We start from the raw sequence: 27,735 nt of genomic DNA on the forward strand, positions 1-27,735 counted from the left end.
TCCTAACAACTAAAAACTTACAACAGACCAAGACTTTTTGTCATGTTTCATGAATGCACAGTAATGTGCAAAGCAGGGCCGTGGACAGGGGGGTGGCCTGGTGGCTAGAGCCACTGCCCCTCTGCCCTCATTGGCTGAGGTGCCCCTTTCAGCCTGTAAATAAATAACATGTTTCTGTTGTTGGAACACTTTGTTGACAAAAAAATTCTCAAAAAACAATGCCTTTACAAAAAAGACAGAGACAGAAAGAGAAAGAACGAAGGAAGGCTGATAAAGGTAGTTCAGCACTGAAAACATGGATTCAAAGCTCCAGCAGGTAAATCATCATACAGTATAAAACATTTAGCTGTGTTTATCTAATTAAGTAGGCCTATATTTTCCATTATAATCACTATAATCCAGGCTACAGCAAATCATTTTATTAAAACCATGTCAATAGTAGGCCTATAAATAGTAAAAAAAAAAAAAAGCAATATTAATATTCTAAAAGTTAATATAAATTTATGGTGTATACTATTAAATTAAACGTGTAATATTTATTTTTCCATTGAAGATGAGGCAGAAGCTGGTTCAAAAAGTGAGGGAGAGACCACTGAGTATGAGCTAAATCAGACACGTACAGGTAAGACTTTTAATCTGGAAGGGATATGCTAGAGTGTCATATAAGACAGATGGACATTTAAATAATTTAAATATTGTAAGTGCTTTGTTATTCATTCTAAGATGAAACTGTCTCAGAGTCAACTCAGCAAAGTAAAGGTGATGGAGACAGAAAATGTTCAGATTGTCCATCCAACAGTAAATAGTTTCTGTTATTATCCGCAATGTGTAAATGTGAATCACATACATGTAAGATGAGCTTATCAAGATCTTTCAGGACAAAAAACGTTTTGTTGTTAAAGGTACAGGTAAATATAAAAATGTAAAATGGTAAATAGTTCTGAAATTATTACAGTGTACTGTTTTTTCTTTTAATTGTACTTTTACAACAACTAGAAAATTTGTATAAGCAAGAACCCACCCGCTTAGTGCCCCTTTTTTTGGTTTAGGCCCCTGCCCCTCAAAATGTCTGTGCACGGCCCTGACCTTGGTGAGCAGACTTCTTTCCAAAACATTAACAACATTACTAACCCGAAACATGTGTGTATGAATTCTAAAATGCATACAATGAATAATAATTCGTCACATAAATCAAACAAATAACATGATAAAAATTTCATGGTATGACATGACTGTTTGAACCATAATGAGGCTAAAATAACTGTAAAATACGAGAAAACGTAAGTATTTTACGTTTTACGAATTCGTACGAGTTCAGTCGTACGAAATGGTACGATTTTAAAAAGGAGGCGTGGCACCTGACCCCACCCCTAACCCCAACCGTCATTGGGGGATAAGAAAATCGTACTAAATTGTACGAATTAGATCGTACGAATTCATACGAGTTAGGCACTAAATGAAAAAGTTACGAATTGCCGTGAGATTGTGTTGAAAATACAGCATCCCAATGAATCACCCATTCAAAAATAGCTGAAGCTGTGAAGTGTTTTCACAAAGGAATGGGTTGAAGGCAGTAGGGATGGCTCCAGAAGATAAAACAGATAAGTGAAAAATGCAATTGCAGATTTATCTCATTGAGAACGTGCTTGGATCCCTGTCATGAGCCACTGCACAGGCACTCGCACATTCATACGAGCCGCAGAGAAAGACAATCTGCTGTCATCATTACACGCCACTGACTTTCCTGCACGCTCTGGATGTGAATCACGACTCAAATGCTGTCTAAAACAACAGTGCAGTGTCTTTATCGTTTCCTCGTCTGCGTCTGCATCTATATCTGTGACCCCTTGAAAATGCTTTTAAACACAATACTTTGATACCGTGAAAGTGCAACTGAATAATGAAATCAGAGCCTGGATGAATATGTTGTGCATTGCACTGTAATGGACTGACCATATTTTCAAATGCTGACGTGTTCTTCTTGGCGACCTTCAGCAGTTACATAATAATTCCATATAGCATAACCTTAGACATTTTTATTGGCAGGAAAAAAGGTTTCAGAGTAAATTATTTAACTGTAGTTTGAGTATTTTGACATTCAAAGGCAAACTATATAATGGGTGATGATAAAGTTTTACACTGAGTTTTAGATATTTTCTTTTAATTTGAACATAGCTTAGCCAAACACATAAGTCATAGAACTATTCATAGTTATTATTTACACTGCAGATTTAGCACAGTACCTGCATATGAAGTGGCTTTTCATTTATTTCAGTCACATAATTTTTTTTAAGTGGGAGTGGTACCTTTAACAGGCTACCTTTAACAGAGGCTAAACGATTTAATTCAGATTTTTCATTATAATAGTTATATTACTATTGTAATGTGATGGGAAGCTGACAACAGAGTTCGTACCCAAACACAGATTTATTAAGAAGAATGGTCAGGCAAGCAACAGTCATCACATGGGCAAACAGGAATGAACAATAAAATAAGGCAAAGGTCTAACACGGCAAGACAAGGCAAGGAAAATGTGTCATAATGTTCACAACTAAACCCAGTAGCTCCCAGTTCATGAGCAGCTCCCAGTCATGAGAGTGAGTAATCATCCGATTGAGGAACAAATGTGTGTGAGGAGTGCATGACTGGATATGTTGTTCATGTAATGTTGAATTTAGTGCATTAGCAATCTGCACAAGCTGGATCGCTGGTGACCATGACAACTATATTACTATATTTAATTACAACAATCAACACATATAAATGTATACACAAACATATAAATTACACAAATAGCAGTTTTTGTTGTTGTTGTTTTTATTAAGATCGAAATTGATTTATAAAATTGTGTTATTTGATTAAATAAAAAGACAATTATTTTTACTTCAATTTGATATTGCAATATAATAAGTGTCTTTTTAAACTCTGGTTTTCATTAGAGAATAATATTTTAATATATATACATTAAATAATTAAGACATGACTAACAGTAAATTAAATGTGCAAATATTTAAAAAAATGTGCTTCTCAAGAGTTCATTTCTCTAGTGTACTAATCATAGCTGTCAACCCTCCAGTTTTTGCTGGGATTCTTCCGTATTTTACTATTCTATTCTGCTATAATCCCATTTATGTATTTACCCTGTATTTCTCCGGCATTTTCAATATTTCTATAAAAAGCTAAAGTAGCATCAAAGAGATGATCTCAAATGTGATAAAATTGCAAGAGCTGCTCAAGAGAATTATGATTTCGCTTTATATTATTTTGAAAGCATATGTAAATTAATATTAAAACGGTCCCATTCACTCCCTTTTCAATAAAACTATGTGTTTCGCAACCTCTGAATCAGTCATGTAAATTAGCCTTAACGTTGCTGACTGATGGACGCGATCCATGTAAAGACACTGTTCCCAGATCAGCTTCTGTACACGCCATTTAAAGAGAAGCGAAAAAGGACACTTGGATTAGGATGTGTTTAATCAGACAATTCCCTTAATAATATGTAAAAATAATTTTAAACACAAACAATTTAGTCTTAAATGAGCATAAACAGTAACAAAATGTGTCGATCAAAATGAGAAATTTGCTATTCTTCACTATAGATTTGGGAAACTAAAATTGCTCTGAATGAATAGATTAAGGAGTTTGGGGTCATATTTTGGGAATTCTTCTGGGTAGGTAGTCTTTTTTTGTATTTGTACATCACAATGTTGACAGGTATGCTTTGGAACTATTTAGAGACTTATGCTATGTGACAATCTGTTTACAAGCCATTTTACTTTCTTTTCACAATTGAAACACTGGCTAATTGATTACATTATATATATATATATATATATATATATATATATATATATATATATATATATATATATATATATATATATATATATATATATATATATATATGCATGTTTATTTTGTGCTATAACTAGTAGTAAAGAGAATACAACACATACAGAAAAAGCCAAAACAGAATTTATTGTTTAAATTCACTTGCTAAATGCACACAAGTTTTAAGATGGAAGTTATTTCTAGTCGAAAGCAACAAAACAAATTTTCTAGTCATCATAAAATTTTGTATTCTTTTTTAGATATGTTATATTCAAATCGATATTTATCAGATTTCCACAGATATGCTGCATTCTGCAGTAAGTGAATTTAATGTGTAGTGTGAAATAATCATATAAAGCTTTCCTTGTTTATAGAATTTATTACTCTCAGAGAACTCATAATGACTTGGCTAAAATGTTTTTATTTCTGTAAGTCTGGTCACAGCCGGTTCTGTGCTGCTTTTCCATGTTGTAAACTCTGATCAGTTCTGTTTTTCCATTCGCCCTTATTTTTCCCCTCCAAAACATGGCTGATTCCTCACGGACGGGTCCTCTTATGTCACAGCACTATTATCAGTGCAGATAACGGCTGCTGTTCCTCTCCCAGCACAGACGTGCTGGATAAATACCGGATCTGGGCAAGGCAGCACACACCAGCACAATTATACATGTGACAAATACAGTGAGAGCCAGTAAATGAGAGGCTTACACAAAGTTTTAAGCAGCTAAAATTGAAGGCGATGTTATATAAAAAGTAAAAACTCGGATGCTAATTGTACATTTCAGTCAGTAATAAATATATAAATCCTTTCATTTGCAGATTTTTGTAACAGTCATGAACCTCAGTGTGGCACTTGATTGGGAAAAAGTGTAAGAATTATATGTATGGTAAAAAGAATATATTTAGCCTGTATGAGTATACATTTGGTGTGTTATTAAAATCTAAAAAGTATAACCAATCATACTAACAAAATAACTTAACAAATAGTGGTATTAAATATAAAAAAGTATAAAGGTTTTAATTATTTGCCATTTTTTACATAATAGCCCCCCCAAAAAATACCTAAAACACACAAAAATGAGCAGATAAATGTAATTGTATGTTATTTTTGTAATATATAATTAAATAAAATCTAAATAAAATCCAAAATAAAGGTCACCATGTTACGAGTCGACATGTAGTGCGAAGAAGGAAGACAGTGTGAGGATCCAAATGCAGCATTTAACATATATTTATTAAACAAACAAGAACAAAACAAAACTAGTACAAACTAAACTGTAAAACCCAACCGTCAACTTTATCAAATGAAATAGTTAACTCAAAATTGACTGAAAGTTAATTCTACTCATTTGAAAAGAGTTTTGAACACAGTGTTGAAGGTAGTGAGTTAATTAAATACCCCATTACTTAACATTACATCAACTTAAATGGGGTAAGTTCACAGTATTCATATAGATTTGTTTTTTAAATCAAATGGTTTGTAGCAATCCAAACAGTTTGGGTTGCCTTAACTTTTTGGGGTTGTGTAGGGAACACACGGCCATCATTGGAGTAAGGAAAATACAACAGACAACGAGAGGGCAAACAAACTGATATATATATATATATATATATATATATATATATATATATATATATATATATATATATATATATATATATATATATTCGTGTGTGTGTGTGTGTGATCACAGACTAACAGGAACCAGTGTGTGTGGCAGTGGTGCACGACAGTATATGTATGTGAACTATGGAACCATGTAGATTGCTGATAATCATAACACACCAAATGAAAGTTGCAATTCAAGGGTCTACATTAGTACAACCTTATGTGGTGTTAGTGGGCAGGGCATTCTCATAGTACAGACCATCTGATAGGACAAACCTTTGTAGTGCAGGATGAGTCATCAATTAACTTTTAGTTAATTTTCGTTTTTGAAAAATAATAAATTTTTTCTCTTTGTTTGAATTTTGGACAAACATTTTTCATTTATACTCCAAGGCCTGGGGCGACGCAGCGGGTAGAGTGGTCGCCTCACAGCAAGAAGGTTGCTGGTTCAAGCCTCAGCTGGGTCAGTTGGCATTTCTGTCTGGAGTTTGCATGTTCTCCCATGTTCGCCCCACAAGTCCAAAGACATGCGCAATAGGTGAATTTGGTGAGCTAAATTGTCTGTAGTGTATGTGTGAATGAGTGTGTATGGGTGTTTCCCAGTGATGGGTTGCAGCTGGAAGGGCATCCGCTGCGTTAAACATATACTGGATAAGTTGGCGGTTCATTCCGTTGTGGCAACCTCTGATTAATAAGGGGACTAAGGCAACAAGAAAATCAATGAATGACTCCAAGGCCTATAACATTTTCCTCCTACCAGACACAAAGCAAGCTACTTTTGGTGTTTCAGAACACTCCCTCACCTTTCCAAATTATCTCCAACAAGCCCTCACTATAGGCATGACTGTGGCCAAGCGGCTAATACTAAAAAAATTGAAATCTCCTGTACCGTTCTTCTTGAATCTGGTTAATGGGTATGGCCTCCATCATATCCGATTTATAAGGTCCAGTTCTAACAGAAAACTCTTTGCTACCCGTTCTCAGATACTTAGACCTGAAACATACTCAATACAAATTCAGCATCCCTCATGAAAACTAACTGGCACGCTACCTTTTAGGACTTTTTGATGACTACATACTCTGTAACATTTCTATTTTTGCATCTCCAACAGCTGAACCCACATGTATGGCAGTTCATATTAAATTTACCTGCTAAGTGTGTATATTCTGAGACCATGCTGTTTGTTTGTTCTGTTGTACTTAAAAAAAAAAAAAGGAAGGAAAACAATGAATTTTATTAATTTATTCATCCATTCATTAATTTTTTTCAGCTTAGTCCTTTATTACTCTGGGGATGCCACAGCGGAATGAACAGGCAACTTATCCAGCATATGTTTTACGCAGCAAATGCCCTTCCGGCCACAACCCATCACTGGGGAACAACCAAACACTCTCATTCATACACAGACACTACAGACAGTTTTAGCTTAACCAATTCAGCTGTGCCGCATGTCTTTGGATTTGTGGGGGAAATCAGAGCACCCGGAGGAAACCCACATGAACATGAGGAGAACATGCAAACTCTACACAGAAACGCCAACTGACCCAGCTGAGGCTCGAACCAGCGACCTTCTTGCTGTGAGGTTACAGTACTACCTACTGCACCACGTGTCGCCTCTAATTAATTTAATATATCCTAAAATCAAAATTAGGCCAGCATATTTTAATTAAAAATATCATTAATATCATCATTTATCTCTTAAAAGAGATAAAACTCTAAGAGTGGTTTTGAGAGTGTCCCAGGTCTGTTCTGCTCTGGCCGTGTGTTGATGATTAATGCAGACAGGGTGGAGAGGTCAGAGAGCGAAGCGAGTGGGAGAGAAACTGTTGTGCTTCAACTCGAATGTCCTATCAGATCTCTTCATCCCATCTCCCCTTTGAGATTTCAGCTGTGAAATGCAGCTTATGGTCAAATGACTTACCAGGCAACGGGACAGATTTCTGGTAAAAGTTAAAAGCTTTGGACGCTTCAGTGATGCAACTCACCTGTTGATGCTCTGCTTTAGTGTAACGTCTTCAAATAACATTGCTCAAGAAAAGCATATTTCATCTATTCTCTGTCAATTTCAGCTCTCCTCCTGTCATTGCTCATCAGCCTCTCTGTGCAGCCGGGAAACATTGACTCCCTTCTGAACTCTGTAATGTACTTTTGATAAAAAGAGGCTGAATGAAGTCAGCGAATCTGCAGTCAGGGTGGATTTCTGAGGAAGCCTCTGTTAATGGACTGTATGTTTGTTCTTTGGGTGTGCCCTGGACGAATCCAGAATGCCTGCTGGATGTAATTATTTTAAACTCACTTAATTAAGACCATATTATATTTAGATGTATTCTTGTATTCAACATAATTTTTGTAGTATTTCTACAATACACAAAACAATTTTTTTCTGGTATTACTATGACCATATTCTTGCCTATAATTATTTAATAACTCATATCAATTGTCTCCTTTATAAAGCGTACTTAATATTGTAGGTTTAGTATTTCAATTTGGACTAACTGGATGAAAAAGAAAACTGCAATTTACAAAATTAAGTGCAGTTTATTAAACTAATTTTGAGAGGATCTTGTGCTTATGATTGATCATGGCTGGTCTCGCATAAGCTTCACATATTGCGCCTATCAGATGAATACTAACTCACTATAAATAACCAGAGTTTTCACTTTAGTCATCTGCGTCTTGAAGAATCCCCCTTTCCACCCCTACTCCTCCCCCTTTTCCTGATAGAGCGGCCTGGCGGCCCAGCGGTTAGCACTGTTGCCTTACAGCAAGAACGCCACTGGTTTGAGCCCTTACCAAGCCAGTTGGCATTTCTGTGTGGAGTTTGCATGTTCTTCCAGTGTTCACGTAGGTTTTCCCCGGGTTCCCCGGTTTCCTCCCACCATCCAAAGACATACACCATAAGTAAATTGACAAATCCAAAGTGGCGTCATAAGACAAACTCTTGGCCAGCAATATATGTCTTAGTTATTCCTGACATGTTCACAAGCAGGGGAGTTCAAAAGACCTACCTGAGCTCAAACTCCCCTCTTACCCTTCAAACAGTTGAGAGCCCAGGGCTTGAGGATATGCCAAACATGCTTTATTATCAATCATCAGCTAAGTGTGAACTCTTGAAATATAGATTATTCTTTATTTACATTTACAAAATATTTAGCACAGTTACAGTGCACAAAAACTAGAGCAAGAGTGGATTTCTGTTATTTGTTGTTTGATTAAGAGCTGTGGTCACAATAAGAGCAGATGCACAGGCTTAATCTACTGATACACATACAGTTGAAGTCAGAACTATTGGCCTCCCTATGATTTTTTTTCTTTTTAAAATATTTCCCAAATTATGTTTAACAGAGCAAGGAAATTTTCACAGTACGTATGATAATATTGTTCGTCTGGAGAAAGTCTTATTTGTTTTATTTCGGCTAGAATGAAAACAGTTTTAAATTTTTTTAAAAAACATTTTAGGGACAAAATTATTAGCTCCCTCAAGCTATATATTTTTTGTCATTTGTAAATTTTTGTCATTTAACGTCAGTTTTTTTCTAGCAAATTTTTTTAATTTAACATCCGTTATTTTATGGTAAATGTCTGTCATTTAACCGGTTATTTTATGGTAAATTTTTGTAATTAAATGGCCTTTATTTTATGTTTTTTTTCAGCACTCCAACTGTCAGAAAAAAGACTTAAAATAACAGATGTTTTCACAGTGTACATATGGATCATAGTTCAACCCCAAGCACATCTAAGGGTAACTGGAATCATGATTGGGTTTTGATTTATGGTTTAGCGTAGATGATATGTTCTACAAACAACATCCTCTTTTGAATGATACACCTGACAAGTACTGCAAAATGTACCTGGAGAAAATTATTTTCACTTTACAGCCTCAACAATTACAATATTGTCACGTTAACAAATAAAAAGTAGTTTACAACAGTAAAATATAGATATTTCTTGTTAATCTCCCTTATATTATGTGTTGTGCTATTGTTCCTACAGTGCTCAGGTTTTTCAGCTAAGGTAGCATTTAAACCACTGCTTTTTGTTTTAAAAGAGCGCTTTTGAATAAAAACATTCCTCTTCCAGACTGCAGTTTATATTGATTTCAGAAAAACAGTTTCTGTTCATAATATACGGCCAAAAAAGCATGATATGTGACCATTCCCACTTTGCGCATGTGCATACTTTGCCAGCATCCACACTTGCAGTGTATGTAATGCTGGTTATGTAATGGTCATATGAGAAGGGCTTGTCTAATTAGGGAAGGATATGCAATAGTCCAGAAGACCAGTCGGAGAATGATTCCTCGTTTTTAAAGGTTGGTGTTCTAGTCTGTCTCCACTAAATGGAACACTAACTTTTCCAAACTTAAACTGGGACTTTAGCAGGTTGAAGATGGTTGAGAAGTGTGGATAGCAGGTGTTAAAAATTTGATCTATCTTGACCCAAATTTAAAATACATTTGTATTATTTTCAAATAAATCACGTGTGTAGAGTGCTGAAGTTTGCTGAATTGTGGTTTTTAAAGAAAAAAAATCTTGTCAATGCTATTATTCTAAAAGGTAATGATTCATCCTCATCAAGTAGTTGCTTTGTACTGTTTTTATTTTTTTATTTTTACATTCTTCTGGTGATTTAAAGACACAAACGTTTCAGCACAGTGCCTTCCTCAGTGTGGAAGGTATTGTGCACTGTGGAAGGCATTGTGCAGAGCTGTTTGTGTCTTTAAATTCTACCAATCATGTCACTTCAAGAAAAAGCCCGCCCATAACACGCTTAAAGTGCAATGATTCATGGGTTTATGAATTCCATTACAGTCATGACAAACCAACATATCTGGCCAAATTCAGCCAAAGTTATGGGTTATTACATTGGCTGAAACTTAGCCGAAATATGGTCGATGTTTGGCCCTTGTCTGGAAGCCAGACTTGGTCCAGTCATGTACCGTAATTCACTGTGGCATGTGGGCCATGCAAAAGCTGATTGTGTGGGCCAGATATATTTTGCTATGTGGGTGGGCATAACAGCTTTTTTAAAAACCTATTTAAGTCCTCATAAACTTTTACCTTGTTAGTTGACAGTGCTCACAAAATTAATTTGTGCAAATATTTGGATTGGTCAGAAGTGCTAAATTAAAACCACCCTCTTTTTAACACAGTGTTGTTTCAACTAAAAAAATGTCATGACACTTAAGTTGGTAGAAACTTTTGGTTCACGCAGACTCACAAAAAAATTTTTTTAATTAAAATTGCAATAACTTTTATGATGATGCAGATTATCGTTGATTAATACACACATCACATGCTTCTCAAACCACTGGGTGACTGATATGCTACACCCCTAACACTCGACTCACAAATGCAATCATTTTGACATGCCTTGAATGCAGCTTTGAGAGAAAACACAAATGTGCGTTTAACATTCACATTCAGAGTCAACGTATTTAGATGGGCTTCAAAAAGAAAGAAGTACTTGTTCTCACAAATCACAGTACTGCTCTTTATGCTGATCAAGAGACAGTACAAGCTGTGTTTTGTTCTCAACAGAACATCTTAAGCTTTATTCACAAGCTCACAATCATCCAAAATGTGTGTCAGCCTGGATGAAAATGATTCACTTTTTTAGACAATTTCTGTGTCAGCAAAGAAAATCCAAAAACACAACAAGAACTCTGGAATTATGCTATTTTTATGAGCAGAATGAGTGCAAACTCCTAAAATAACTCCTAATCAGTGAGTTTTATCAGCTTATGTTGTGAATGTTATTAATTATTTTTCCATCCAAAGATGTTAAACAGGATTAAATTGGATTGGATTGAATTAGATTGGAATGTCTTTATTGTCCCTTAAGGGCATTTAGATTTACAGCAATAGCTGAAAGTTAACAGCAACAGGTCACACTCGACAATATAGAAGTAACAGTAAACAATAAAATTAATCATAATCAAGCGAAAAAAAAAAAAAAAAGTTTTTGAGATATTAAGTTGTACAAAGGAGTCTTTGCACCAAGCAACAGAGTTGTCCAACACTGAGCCGTGACCCTCCTCATGATCATGCAGAAAACTGACAATAGCCCTTTTCACACATACAGACCTTTCTGGAAAATTACCGGCAATTTTCTGGAAAGGTCTGTATGTGTGAACAGGCCCTTTTTGAAAAAAACTGTAAATTTCTTCTGGCAGTTTTCCGGAAAGAGAAGTTGTAACATTACCGTTAGTTTTCCAGAGTGCTGCTCTGTGCGAACACAGAAGGAAAATTGCCAGAAAGATCACATTCACGTCTAGAATGTGCTGACATGAGAAGTCTACTCTAGCCAATCAGAACATTCAGACTCATTCACATCCGCAAGGTTTATAAAAAAAAGCCTTTGAATATTTTTCCAGACACATTTAGCTGCTAGATGTTAGTCAGATAATGTTTTGTTCCTTCTTAATGCCAACGGTGTCAAAAATTATCAATAAAATGCGTATGATAAACCGATGTTTGCTTACCTTCAAGCTCAGCTTCCTTCAGTTGCTTGACACATGTGCACTTGAAGGAGCCGGTGAGCGCTAGCACACACACATTATGAACATTCTGACATGTGACAGTGTTCCTCCATATATTTTCAGATAAGTTGTTCACAATGCTTATCCATCCACATAATCTGTAATGTAGTCAAGTGTGTAAACATTTAGCTGCAGTTTGTGTTTCTGCCTTTGGATGTCTCAGAAAGCAGCTGCATCAATTCTAAAGCTTTAAATAAACGTGAAACCATCAAGAAAAGGCAGAGCTCTTGCAGACCCGGTGTAGTGCAATCTGAGCTGCATCCAATGCTTTTTAATCCAGTGTGTAATTTTATTAAACAGATTTGATCATAATAATCTTGGAAAAGTCTGTAAAATAACAATGTTCTTCTGTAAACTTTGAATAAAAATATCTGTAGATTTGTTATTTTTTGCACTTTATTTCAACAAAGGAATTTGACCGTAATTTTTAGGTTTTTGTTTGCCAGTCATCTGACCTTTTTTTTTTTACGATTTTTTTTACAGAGCAAGTAATTACAGTTTATTACTTTCATTTTATGTAATTTTAAATGTACTTCAAAAAAACTGGAAAAAACACTGTGTAAATAATACGGCAATTTTATTGTATAAAATAGATAAATTGCTGTAATTTGTCATTAATTAAATAGTGCAAAAAATAACAGACAATCTGTTTATTTACAGATATTGTTTGTAATTTTTGCGGAATTTTGAATATAATTTAAAATAACAGAAAAAATACTGTATAAATAATACTGTAATTCCCTGTATAAAAAACAAAAATGTCAGTAATTTGTCTAATGATAAAGGACCTAAAATGCAAGTCAAAGTGTTAATTTAGAGAGAGTGTCATTTTACTAAGTTTTGAATATAATTTGAAATAGCAAAAATTACTGTAAAAAATGTAAAGATATTTTCTGTAAAATTATTATTTATTTATATTTTTTAACAGTGTAGTGTATATTTCTATGGGTATAAGCAAAGCATTCAATCCAGTTGGTATAATCATCTCAATCCAGTGGGTATAACAACATTTTGTAGATGGAACATATATTTGTGCACAAAAAAATACAAATAAACACCACAGGACCCCCCACAGACTAGATTTAGAGGCCATGAGGGATCAGCGGACTTAACAAAGGGCTTTCACTGCTCTACGTAAAGGTGTATTTGCAAACAGCTGTGTGCAATCAATTGTGGCTTTGGAGGCGAGGCTAATGTTTCTCTGAGCCTGTGCTTTGATTCATTGGGCAGATAGTCAGGGTTTAACTTTGTGTGGAAGGTCCAGAACTCCAGCAAGTCTCAGGATACACACATAAACATGCGCGCAATACACAAACACACACCATTCACCCTATTCTGTGTAGTGCTCTCAGCATGCCACTGCTTTCACTGTTTAGTATTCACACGCCGACCATCAATCACATCAATTCTCAAAGAGCAGTTTATACAGCTCAAACTGGGACAGACACTTCGGCTAAGTTACGCATTGTGATAGTAAATTAAAGCAAGGCAGCAGATGACATCATTAAACAGATACTAGCTGGAAATAAAAGATTTCTAGGTAAATATTGACTATAGGTTTTTACAATGCATCAAAGAGCTTGACGTCTATGTTCATTGTCTAATTTGAATTGGATTAAGGAAAATAAGAGCACCTTCCTTATTTAGCCTAAACAACTAATCCCCCACCTGCTGCGGAAAAAGTTTTTCCACAAATTGATCCCTGCACTAAAAGCCAAATGCTTTTCAACTAGCTGTGATGCTGTAGTAATTTAATAGTCAGATTTGCTCCGGAGCCAAATCGTTAAAACAGTTTGGAGTTGGAGCGCAGTGTTAGCGGTAAAATTTATGATGCAAATCTGAGTTTTTCTTTCCATCATAGTTAGAGATCATTTTAATATTTTTACAAGTTAAAGCCTTAAAATATATGGTGGATCTCATGATGATTTTGGGAGCATATGCTCAAATCGTTAAATAGTATTGTAGTCGGTGTCTGGGTTTGCAATAATTACTGGCAGCGTAACATTCTCTTGCTTCTACATTAAGGTTCCTAAAGTTGTGAAGTGAGCAGTTCTTAAAATAACCAGTTGTACTGTGCAGTGAATTTTCCATCATAAAGAATCTTATTTTGGGACAGAAGGTTATGGATGAGCAATCATGGAAACATTAATGCCAATGTAAAACCTTTATTTTTTAGAGTGAGCTGACCAAAATAACATGTAAGTGGATATGTAATAATGATTTCCATTCCGCAAAGAAACAATAAAGTGCTAGAACTGAGACATCAAAACTGGAATACTAATTCACTGCCTGCTCCCTCAATATTTTTTCACATATTTTAAAACATAGATTAGTAATTGTCCATTTTTAATAATATTTGGAACCATTAATTTTATTTTTGCAGATAGACTGAACTGATGGACTTTCACTTTTCATAAATAATGAAATAAAATAAATTAATTAACATACAATAGTCTTGTATGTTAATTTATTTATTTTATTTCATTATTTATTTTGTAATTATCTTAAAATGTCTGTTTTGGTTTCATTGTCCATGTACACCGTTTTTCAGATAGACTGAACTAATAGATTTTTACAAGTCTATTGTATGTTAATTTTTTTAAATTATTTTATTTCATTATTTATTTTATAATTATCTTATAATCATTTTATAATGTCTCTATTGATTTCATTGACGATGTACACCTTGCTTCAGTTTAAAATTTTTGTTCCAGCCAGTTCTATATTATGATTGTAAATGTTATTTGTGTATGCCTTTTTTTAATTTGTTTTTTTATGAACCTTCCACAAACATTTTAATCAGTGTTAGATGGGTGGGGTGGGAGATGGGATTTTGAGTTTCTTTTCACTAATTCACTGTGATAGAGTACTTCCAAGAAAACTTTGATATATGGTCCATCTCTTTCTAGTAAGAATTTAGGCAGTACTGTATGTATAAAGGTTTCAATAAAAATTTAAATAAAGAGTTAAAATAAAATTGATTTTTTAAATAAACATAACTGCTTGAGGGATGTCATGGTGGCACAGTGGGTAGCATGATCGCCTCACAGCAAGAAGTTCGCTGGTTCGAGCCTCGAGTGGGTCATTTCTGTGTGGAGTTTGCATGTTCTCCTTCTGTTTGCGTGGGTTTCCTCTGGGTGCTCTGGTTTCCCCCACAGGCCGAAGACATGCATATGTGAATTAAATAAGTTAAATTGGCCGTAGTGTATGTGTGTGAATGAAAGTGTTTCCCAGTGTTGGGTTGAGGCTGGGAAGGCATCCGCTGTGTAAAACATATGCTGGATAAGTTGGTGGTTCACTGCGCTTAGGTGACCCCTGATTAATAAAAGGAGTAAGCTGAAAAGAAAATAATTGAATGAATAGTTGCTTAAAAACTTTGCATTTTTGTAATTCACATTGATGAGAAAAATGTCCATATAAAGGATACAGTATGAAACCTTGAAATATTTCAAATTTGGTATATTTTATTTATTTATATTTTATATTTATTTTTATTTTTTATTTATAAATTAATTCATTTTTGTTTATTTTGTTTGTTTAATTTAATGCACTAATCATACAATACTTTGTTGTCATTAAAATAACATTTCATGTTGCCAGTTCCCACCAAGTGCATCTACACATAGCACACGACGACACGAGTTAGTGATTCCCAGCATCCCAGAGTTTCTTTGCCAATCCTGTTTCCCACTCTTTGCTCTCTCTGCTCAATGCTTTTCTGTTTTAACTCCCCACTGTCCTCTCCATTAAAGGTGAACCCCTATCCCACAAAAATAATAATAATTTACCAGCCGGATTCTTCCCTCAGGCAATCCATCTCATGAACACCTTATGATAGTAATTGTGAAATAAAAACATCACTACATTTTATACACATACACTTATTTATTTGTATATTTGCATTCACTTCTTACTTCTCATTTTAAAATATATACTGTATATTATCTGTTTTTTGTCCTGTCTCTAATACAGTTGCTCTGTAGAAGCTCTGTCACAAAAACAAATTCCTCATATGTGAACATCCATTCATTCATTTTCTTTTCGGCTTAGTCCCTTTATTAATCAGGGGTCGCTCAGTGGAATGAACCACCAACTTGTCCAGGATGTGTTTTATGCAGCGGATGCCCTTCCAGCTACAACCCATCTCTGGGACACTTCCATACACAATCATTCACACTCATACACTACGGACAATTTAGCCTTCCCAATTTAACTGTACCGCATGTCTTTGGACTGTGGGGGAAACCAGAACACCCGGAGGAAACCCACGCAAACGCAGTGGGAACATGCAAACTCCACACAGAAATGCCAACTGACCCAGCCGAGGCTTGACCCAGCGACCTTCTTGCTGTGAGAAGACAGCACTACCTACTGCGCCACTGCGTGTCCCACCGTATGTGAACATATCTGGCAATACAGCTCTTTTTGATTCTGATTCTGATCAATGTTTCAATTCACCAGATTTTTTGAGCTAAAAATATGCAAACAACAACCCTACAACCATCAAATCATGAAATAACAAAGAAATTCCCCACTCAGAGCTCTGACAACACCACTGACTCTAAACAGGAAGTAGTTGGGTTTGTCACTTTTTGGGCTCACCAACACATTTCCATTGTGGTCTGCATTAATTGCAGCACATTTTTCATATGTTGTGAACATTAATGGCAATGTAAAGATGTTTTCTCAATTTGTCAGTGTTTTCATGCATGCATTTTGTTTACTTTGCACACAGCATGCTATATCATAATTGTAAGAAATAATTCCAATTGAATTGCAATTGACTGTGTAAAGCCACATAAAATAAAACAAAAATACATTGTATATGCAGAGTTCAGCAGCTAATCAGCCGGAATCAGTTCAGGTGAAGTGACCAGCGAGACCTATCTGTCACTCAAGTGGCTACGCCCTTAGTTATACAGACTTAATATAACTTAATATAAACAAAACGGATGAGTTGTAAAACAATTAACCCCCTCACAGTTCTCATGAAGGATAATATTAGCCATATGAACCAAATCCAGGCTGTACCAGGCTGTAAACACCTTTTTTTTCTGCTGTAAAGTTGCCCATTTTAACAGTAGGCTCAATAGAAATTTGCTCTATATGGAGCCAGGACTAGTGAATTTTGATGAATTGCAGTTTTAGTCACTTCCATATTTGCTTCACGAGGGAGAGCGGGAAGTTGCTGCTTGCTTTAGCCACACCATTATGTAATAAAGTGACACAATTAATAACCAGTCAATTTAGTAGATTAGCTACAATAATGCACTGCACTTTTCTTACTTAGATTTTTTGTCTTGTTTCGAGACTAAATATCTAAAAAAAATTTAAATCAAGAAGCCTTTTCTAGACAAGCAAAACAGATAATCTTGTTTTAAAAAATTATATTTCAAAAAAGTGAGTTTTTCCTTAAAACAAGCTAAATAATCTGCCAAATGAGGTGAACAAAATAATCTTATGTCAAAAGGAAAAACAAGATTATATTACTCACTTAATTTCATACAATGACATCTTATATAAACAAATGATCGAGTGAATTTTGACCCCTCAGTTCATGACCCCTTTGATTATATTTTTGTAAAGTGACGGGTGGTATCACGTCATATTTTTCACCTTTTTTCTTCAATGATTGCAAGCAGCTCCAGATCTTACAAATGAAAGTCCTGGAGCCAATTACTGTATAAAGTGCATGTGTTGTTTGAAAGCGCTGGCCTGCAGCCAGAACTGATGCTGGTCTGTCCTGACCCTCCACATGAACACTCAAAACACAAGCTAACTGGGGCTGACAAAAGAGCGCTTACATAAGACATGGATCAGGGTGTATTTCAGCTCTTTACAGTGACACGGATGGATGGCAGCTGTCCTCTATACTCTAATCACACTGTTTAGATACAATGCTCTATAGAAACACATGAGTTTTCATTCAGTCAGCACATGTTCTCATAAAAAGGGTCTCTTTTTTTTCTTCTTGCTCTTTCCCCTTGTCTCTTTTTCCAGTAACTAAGCACCTTGACTAATTTCAGTGAAAATTTGGGTGACAGTTTGGGGTTATGCAACTTAATAAGTGTAAGGGGATTGCAAGTTTACCCTGAGCCATTTTATTGTGTATTTTCCTCCCTTCTGCTCTGCCTCCAACAGCGTGTGAAACTGCTGTCGAGAAAAACACGTAGGAGGAAGAGCCGTCACAAGGGCTGAAGCTCAAAAGTTAACTGGTCAAAAAGACCAGTTACATAAATGGCTGTTAGCAGTGAGTTTGTAATGAAGGTTTCAAAAGCCTAAATCAAAATTCTTGTAAATTAGAATAATTATTTTTCATTTGTCTGAATTTATTGTTAGCACAGAGTAAATGCTTGGGTGAAAACTGCTAAATTATAATATAATATAATATAATATAATATAATATAATATAATATAATATAATATAATATAATATAATATAATATAATATAATATAATATATTTATAAAATATGATTAAATAATATGAGGTAAAAAAAAGAGGTGAAAAGAAAATGTTTTCAAAAAGATTATGTTTGCTGTTAGAATGAGTTGAACCACACATTTCTTGATTTTTTTTTTGGGGGGGGGTGGGAACTTAATTGTTTTATCTTCACTCCACTTAAATTTGCAAAAAAAAAGAAATAGAAAAAACTAATAAGTTAATTTAATTCCTTCACGTTGTTCGAACACAAATCGATTGTACCCAGCATTTTTTACAGGAACCCAGCATTTTTTGCAGAGTATAAAAAATTGGACACTGTTAACAAGACAGTGTATTCTTTTATTATAAAAACAAATATTTCCCCAGAGGTTTGACAACTGGTTGCAAGATGCAATAAAGTTCATCTGTTTGGAAAAAATCAGGTTAACAATAAACGGTAATACTAGGGGTTTTACTAAAACATGGGACCCATTTTGAATTTTCTTTTCTGAGAATGTCAGTATCTCTACAAAGTCTCAATTTAAATTTTAGGACCTTTCAATTGCACAGAAAATGTAATTAAGTACACTGTATAACTACCTGAGGATTATTTTTTGTAATATTGGGTTATCAAAGTAAGTGTATTCTGTACAGTTTTTTTTCATTTATTGAATGATTTCTTTTTATTTATTAATTTTTTTATTATTATTTCTTCTTTTCTCTCTTAGATGTAATTTCATCTTGTTTAGAGGGTCAGGGTGGGAATAAAATTTGTTTAAATTTCTCTTTAAAATTACTTTGTTATATCTTTAAAAGTTTAATAAACAGTTAAATATATATAATGTGTTTTACATTTATAAATATTGCCAATAATTTTAAAATCTGGAAATGTAATTTCAATATATTACTTTATATGAAGAGCATACAAACACTTCTCTCACTTCTTTTTCCACAATAAAGGATGTCTTAAAAAATTGTTTACAATGCAGACTAACCAAAATTGTAATCATGGCCCATCACATCTTCAAAACCTCTGCTGATGTGGTTGAATGGCTCTTTAACTTTTGTCTTCCTTCATTGTTTTTCATCCACAATACTGACAGCTTTGCATCCTGCGGTCATAAAACCCTGAATGATAACCTTACGCCGAGATAACCCGCATTTATTTTTATTCTTTTTATATCGCTGAATTAAATCCAGCAACCTCGCATTATCCATGGAAGCAAAAGCTATGCGTAGGAGTCAGAAATTATCTGTCAGAGAGCTTTTTTGGGGTTGTTATTCTTCTTTCGAAATGAAGCAAGTGAAAATAGTTTCTCCTGGCTACACGGGACGTGGCGATGGCTTTCTCAGACACCGTGCTCCTCTGGAATCCCTCAGCTTGTCAGCGGCCGTCAAAAGGCCTGCATTCACTGCGCGATTAGTGCTTTGTAGGAGCCTGAACACTGGCATGCAGATCCTTCAACCCTGACCCATAATCACACAAAGCACCAGGCTGAGTGGAAGGGCCACCAGAGAATCACATTTTGGTAGATGGAAGATTGAATTAATAAAATACACTGCAGCAAAAATACACTTTTCATACACCTGTCCTAATTCCATAATAGTTTTTGTTCTTGCTACCAGTGTTGGGGAAAGTTACTTTTGAAAGTAATGCATGTCAATATTGAGTTACTCCCCCAAAAAGTTACTAGTTGTGCTTTTCACCTGGTGATACTCATTCCGAGGCCTCTAGAGATTATGTAGCTCTGTTGATGCGATCCAAGACCTGTGAAGAAATTATGCCAAGGTATCCATAATCCTGGACCAGGCCGTATCCTGAGCAGATGCTGTGGTGGTCATGGAGGAGTGGAGTGCATGAGACTGATTCCTGAAAGACAACAGTGACAGACGAGTCCCGCATTGATCCTGTGGGCCAGCCTGAACACCCGCCTGTGACCGAGTTCCGAGCTCATACACCAGGCTAATACGCACTCACACACTGGATTAACTATAGCAGCAGGCAAATATCGTGCCATTTCCACATGCAAGTTTGTTATTTCTTATGCAATGTGAACAAAAGATCTGTTAGACGAATTATTACAAATCATTAAAATGATTATGTATGAATGCAGATGATAACAACTGTTCATTCAAATACTTAGTTAATATAAAGCTTCAAGAGTTCGCCCTTAGCTGATGATTGATTATGAAGCATGTTTGGTATGCTGTCCCGGGAGAGAGCCCTGAGCTCGTGAGATCCTCAAGCCCGGGGTTCCCGCCCATTGCAGGGTGAGAGGGGAGTCCGAGAGGTAGGTCTCGAGAACTCCACCTGCTTGATAATGTTGGAAGTAGATTATGAATGCTATGGAGTGTCTATGCTGTCAATTTAGTTTTGTCAATTTACTTATGTTACATGTTTTTAGTCTGTGGGAGGAAACCGGCGAGCCCGCTAAAAACCCACGCAAACATGGGGAGAACATGCAAACTCCACACAGAAATACTAACTTGGTTAGGTAGTGTCTGAGCCAGTGACATTCTTGCTGTGACCATTAGGCCTCCGTGCTGCCCTAACAAGGCAATGTGAGGAGTAGGGGTGGAAGGGGGAATTCTTGAAGACCAAGTTGGCTGAGGTAAGATAAATTGGTTATTAATAGTGGTTAAGGAGTCGTCTGATTGGTGAATCAGTGTTAGCTAACGTGGACCAGCTGCTATCAATCATAAGCGGGTGCTCCTCTCGAAACTAGTTTATAAATAAACTTCACTTAAATTTACATGGAAACCGTAAAACCATGATTGTTCTTTAGAATATATAATCGGACAACCAAAATCTACAATTGGTGCATCCCTAATTGTTATGCAGTGCTTTCGTTGTGCTTTGAAATACAACATTTGAATGTTTGCAAAAAAAAAAAAAAAACTAAATATACAATGCACTGACATTATGTAGTTAAAAAATAAAATATATTAACATTTTAATGGAGAAAAATCCAACGTGGGTGACTTAAGGAGTAAAGTACCACATATGGGCTCTTATGCTCATATTGCAAGCCATATCTCTCTGATCCTTCAATTGGGATGCTTTTTATGAACCGGCCCCCATGATAAACTAATTAAATAGCCCTGATCTACATTGTAAAAGCACTATATAATGAATTGAGAATTGAATTGAATTGAGTTTAGTTTTTTTTTAAGGTAAGTAATGCATAACATTACTTTTGCGTTACTTTTTGTTATCTGGCTTGAACTCTTTCAAAACTTGCAGGTTTTAAATAGAGAAGCTTGGCAATTAACAATGCACTGTAAAACATACACCTTCATTTACGTTTAAAAAAAACACACAGCTATGCATACCATAAATAGAGATTAATGAAAGTTTATTGCAATGTGTTTGTGATCCTTTGTACTTTTTGTCTTATTAGCAGTGATGGGGCTAACACAAGTTACATAATAATATTACTTTTCCAAGTAGTGAGTAAAGTAACATATACTTTTTAAAAATTAGGCCATAACATTTGAGTTACTTTTTTTTGAAAATGTAATGTGAGTTACTTTTTAGTCAAATTAATTCTTTTTTTTAAATTGCTGAATTAAAATTAAAGTATGAATGTCCATGAATGACGCAGTCAATGCGAGAATGTGTTCATTATTTTGTATGCATCAGTGAAAAGGAAAAGGGGATTATAGTCTCACTGGAAAGTGACTTCACTTATGACAAATAGTAAAAAGGTAGTAAACACATTGCTTTCAATAATCAGCACATACGCTATATAGCTTTGGGGTCAGGAAGTTCTCGGATAACATTATCCTAAAATACATTTATATATTTATGTATTTTGATGTGTTTTTATAAAGGTAATTGTATATGTAGGTTACACAGTGCTTTGTTAACTGCAGAGCTCCTCGTTTAAAAAGAAGAAAAGAAAAAAAACAAGTTCTGAAAGAGATCAAACCTCAGCCAGGTAATAAAACATAACGCAAAAGTAGCATAATGCATTATTTACCATAAAAAGTAACTAAGAAACACAAGTAGTTACTTTGTGGGGGAGTAACTCAATATTGTAATGCATTACTTTCAAAAGAAACTTTCTCTAACATTCATTATTAGTTATGTAAAATCCCTGTCCATTGCGAGAATACACTTTTCCTTTTCTTCAATGTGTTCAAAGTAATGAATGCATTCTCTTTGAGTGAGTGATTCAACGTGAGTTTATTAATTTTGATTCAACTATTTATTTTTAGATGCTTATTAATGGAAATATAAAGTAACTCACATCACATTTTTTAAAAGTAACTCAAAAGGTTTTTTATTTTTTTAAGTTTTTCACTTTCAAGTGGAAAGGACAGTGGAGGTTACAGACAGGAAAGTATTGGGAGCGGAGAAAGGGAAAGCACCTCAAGCTGGGAATCAAACTCTGGTCCCCATGAGCACCATGGTGGGCTATTTGTGCCGACTAACTCAAATATTTCTTTTTTTAAGTAATTCTGTACTTTTTTTGCTACTTAGGAAGGTACAGTTATGTAACTTGCACTACTTGTAATGTGTTACCCCCAACACTGCTTACTATGGATGTCAATGTTTTTTTTTTTTTTTGTTTTTGCTTTATTTACAAAATAGAATATCTTACTTCCTTCAAGAGAGGAAAAACATTCAAAGTTAGAAAGCACTTTTTTTTTAAAAATCTTTTTATTTTTATTTCTGGGTGATCTATACCTCTGTTTCTTTTGTTGCATTTCAGAAATGTGTGCAGATTTCAATTGCAAAACACATCTTCAAAAACATTTTATCAAAATGAGTGTTTTGGTGTTCATACACCAAAATTCAGAGTATTTTATTGATTTATTGATTATTGATTTACTTTATTGCTTGATTAAAAAAAATCTCAAAATCCTCTAAATACATATATTTGACTAATATGTAAAAAAAGAGAAAATTCTAATTTTAAAAACAGTGAAAAAAGTCATTCATTCACTCATTGTCCTTCTGCTTGTCGCCACAGCAGAATGAACCGCCAACTTATCCAGCATATGTTTTACAGCTTTAACCCAGTACTGGGAAATATCCATACACACATTCACACACATACACTATGGTCAACCAGAGCACACAGAGGAAACCCAAGCCAACATGGGGAGAGCATGCAAACTCCATACAGAAATGCCAACTGATCCAGTGACCTTCTTGCTGCGAAGCGACAGTGCCACCATTGAGCCACCGTGTTGCCTTAAAGTTACCAATCAACTGATAAAGTACACTGAAAAAGTGCATTAATTGGATTTACTACACATTTTAGGCAAACTGGTTGCAACCAATTTATAGTTTACAATTTATTTTATTTATAGTTAACAATTTTCAAATTGTCGTCCAATACTGTTAAAAACTTGTAATTTCCAAAAGTCAAACAATACAAAATTTTATTTGTTCCCTTAAATTCAGCCCATATAAATTGTTGCCAGTTACTTTTAAAAAACTAGTGTCTGCGCCAATAGCCTACTGGTTAAGTGCTCAGACATATACTGTAGCAGCCTGGTGCTCAAGTTGACCTGAGTTCGATTCGCAGCTTGAGCTCCTTTGCTGAACCTTTCCCCCTCTCTGCTCCCAATACTTTCCTGTCTGTAGAATCTACTGTCCTATCCCAATTAAAGGTAAAACCCCCCCTAAGAAAATAATTATATGGAAAAGTAGTAAATCCAATGAATCATTTTTTTCAGTGATGTGAATTATTAGTTAATTTGTAACACAATTATATCAACACCCTGCCTTAAGACAAGGCGTGATCTTGTCATCATAACCTTCACCTGCACCGTCAGCAGTCGCAGCACAATACAGGCCAGCACTTCATTGTGTTTGCCATGAATGTGTGCATGATAACTACACAGAGCTACTTTGTGAAGTGATAGCTGAGTATCGCTGGAATTTTCCCAAGGTTTTAAACACACATGACAAGCACAGAGATTGATTTACTGCACAGTACAGTCCCTGTGGCTGCTGATAACCTTCCTCATATGTGAAAGATGTACAGAGCTTGTATTGTACCCATGACATTCCCTGATAAACATATCTGGCAATCTTCCTGTCTGTCCTCTATGACTGAACCTTCATTTCCTGCTCGATCAGGAGGATCCAGGGGGCAAATCCTCCTGCATCTTGTATTGCTGTGTCAAAATATTCCTAAACACGGGCAGACTTGCTGACTTTATGCTGAATGCACAACTATATGGATGATGTTTCAGAGTAAAAAAATAAAACAAATACATTTTGAATCTGAAAAGTTCACATTGTCAGATAGAAAATCACGCTGGGAGACAAGAAGGTTGTGTAACAATTTACAATAGAGTGAAATAGTGCCCGTCCAGTATTTTAGCAGCAATGGTGGAGGTATTTTTCCCCATACATTTTTTCTTGTGCACTCAGAAATAGAGGTAAAAAATCTGTCACTGGAGCGGTACCTTTTTAAAAAGTACAGTTTTGTACTTTACAGTTGTACATAAGTACCTTTAGGATACACTTTTGCACCTTTAAGGTTTACTTTTGTAACATTAAGGTGTACTTTTGTCCCTTTAAGGCACTATGAGGTACAGATTTGTACTTTTTAGGTTATTACCTTTAAGGACCTGTTGGGAACAAAAAAGTACCTTTTGTAAAGGTACCGCCTCAATGACAGATTTTGCACCTTTATTTCTGAAAGAGTGTGTTGAGAGCCATTAACCAAAGCTACAAGGAAAATCACAACATTACAGACTTTGATTTAAAGAAATGTAATTTAATTGGACAAAATGGTTTTAGTAATGGAAAGAAGTGAACTACTTTACAACCCTAAGTACTTTGAATGACATAATTTAATTAAGAATGACAGAGAAATATTAAACTACTCATTTAAACATGTTGTTTGTATTATTAGAAACAAAATGTTTAAAGTTTTTTGAAATATACACTAATATTTATTTCAAAAGCACAGGGAGATAGGCAGGGTGCTAATTACAGGGGGGTTTGTGGGGATCTGACCCCACTAATTAACAATTGACCTGAAGATCATCAAAACAAGATGTTTGGGGGGTCTGTCCTTTAATATTTAAGAAATAGTTTGCTCCGATCTGCATTTTAATTAATATTCATTCATTCATTCATTCATTCATTTTCTTGTCGGCTTAGTCCCTTTAATAATCCGGGGTCGCCACAGCGGAATGAACCGCCAACTTATCCAGCTAGTTTTTACGCAGCGGATGCCCTTCCAGCTGCAACCCATCTCTGGGAAACACCTATACATTCTCACATGCACACACATACACTACGACCAGTTTAGTTTATTCAATTCACCTATAGCGCATGTCTTTGGACTGTGGGGAAAACTCAGGCAAACATGGGGAGAACATGCAAACTCCACACAGAAAAGCTAACTGAGCCGAGGTTCGAACCAGCAACCTTCTTGCTGTGAGGCGACAGCACTACCTACTGCGCCACTGCCTCGCCTTAATATAAATAATGAAAATAAATAATAAATAATGTAAACACATACATTAAACCACCCCTATAATGGTTCATAACATTGTGAATACATTTCTGCGCCAAAAATATTAATTTAGTGGTTTGAAACAAACAGCACCAACAGAAAGGGTAAGTGCTCATAAAAACATGTTTCTTGTAAAACAGCCATTTGTACTGTAGTGTCCATATAAGTAGATGCATAGTTTGCCTTTTATTATACGCTCGCAAATGGAAGGATGAATAAATTTAAATAATTTTTTTAAAATAAAAAAGTGCCTTTCATGGTCATACATCAATAGATGCAGGAATACAAAACTGTCAATGTTTATTTAATATCACAAATGTCACCGAGAACCACTAAATATCCCTTAAAACACTGAAAACAAAAGTTTGATTAATAAATTAGATGTAATTGAATTAAATATATAGCTTTGGTTCACTGAGGTATATTACCGAATATACCCGATCAACAATGTATAATTCGCACCCTGGAGATAAGCACTTTCTGACAGTGGGCCGGAGCTAAATACACATTTATACAATTTATTACATTTTACAAAATAGAAAAATTGCATTTTTATATTCATTCCATTGCTTTAAAATAGAAAAAATAGGTGAAAACGTCTCAAACCAAGATAGTTTGTTCTGCTATACTCCGTAAGCTTGCATTAGTAACTTTAAGTCTTATTACATTATAATATTGTAATATATTATTTAGTCTTTTTATGGTGGCCGAGAGAGCTTAACGTGCTGCAATTTAAGAAAACAAATGCTATTAAAAAAAAACACCAGCAAATTAAAAAAAGATCTTCATCGATTTGACAGCATACATGTTGTACATCTTAACACAACACAAAGAAATTAAGAAAACGTGCTGCCAATTCAAGTTAAGAAATATCCAGCAATTTCTCACAGCAAATAACTCAGAACACAAGGGAAATGTTTCAAAGAGACCCAAAACCATGTCAGACCTGGCTGGGATTTGTTTATTGTGCTGTGACTATTGCTCAGTTGAAAGGTGAGCTTTTTGTTTATTGTAATATCCTATAATTGTTTATCCTTGTATTTTGTATATTATTAGCCCCAAAAACCATAACCTAAATAGCCAGGTCGGTCAAGTTTTTGGATCCCCTTAAAACTTTTCCGTTGCGTTCTGTACTATTAGCATGTGTTATGACAAATTGCACCGTGTTTTCCTAATTTGTTTGCGTTATGAAATTTTTTAGCATGCTTTTTGTTTGCTTTTTGATTTGCAACATGTTTGTTCCGATGAAACAAATGAAGATTTTTCCTTAATTTGCTGGTGTTTTTTGTCATTAAGATAAGATATTTTAGGATTAGACTTAGCTATGTTTTAACATTACCCAGGGTTGACTACTTCAAGTGTAAAAAAGCCTTATTTTAAGCTATAAAATCACATTGCAAGACAATTGCATTGATTAAATTGGCTGGAGAATATGCCACTGTGTGATTTATAATGAATCGCAATTGGAAAACATAAAAATTCACAAGACATTATATAAGAAGAATGTATAGCTTTCTGTAAATCATTTTTAATTGACATCAACACAGTAAATGTTCTATTACAATGTAAGAATTTTGAGTCAGTGGACAATGAGTTTCAGCTCTCTGCATTGGAAGCTGTATGAAACTCCAGAGAAAACTAAAGGTTAATCATAGTCTGTCATCTTTGATTCATTCTGGCCCAAATGTTAAAAGCTACTTGCAGCACAAGAACTTTCGGTTGAGAGATTTTCAAATTGACGTTTTGCTTTGTTCAACTGCCACAAAGATCATGCAATATAAAGCAACTGGATAAAAGAAGCCCAAAACATGTCATTGTTAGCATTTTAATCATCTAG

General features: G+C 35.0%; 1 protein-coding gene and 1 long non-coding RNA gene across 2 annotated transcripts in view; one reads left to right on the forward strand and one right to left on the reverse strand.

The window, feature by feature from the left end:
• rhoua (ras homolog family member Ua) overlaps window positions 1–27,735 on the reverse strand; it is a 40,837-nt gene that overhangs the window by 168 nt on the left and 12,934 nt on the right. The window lies entirely within an intron of this gene.
• On the forward strand, window positions 193–9,934 carry LOC141377185 (uncharacterized). Its single transcript, XR_015505983.1, has 3 exons — window positions 193–316; window positions 554–622; window positions 6,715–9,934. It is a non-coding gene; the product is annotated as an uncharacterized LOC141377185 (long non-coding RNA).

Source organism: Danio rerio, chromosome 13, assembly GCF_052040795.2.
Source record: "Danio rerio strain M-AB ecotype USA chromosome 13, GRCz13ab, whole genome shotgun sequence".
Classification (NCBI taxonomy): Eukaryota; Metazoa; Chordata; class Actinopteri; order Cypriniformes; family Danionidae; genus Danio; species Danio rerio.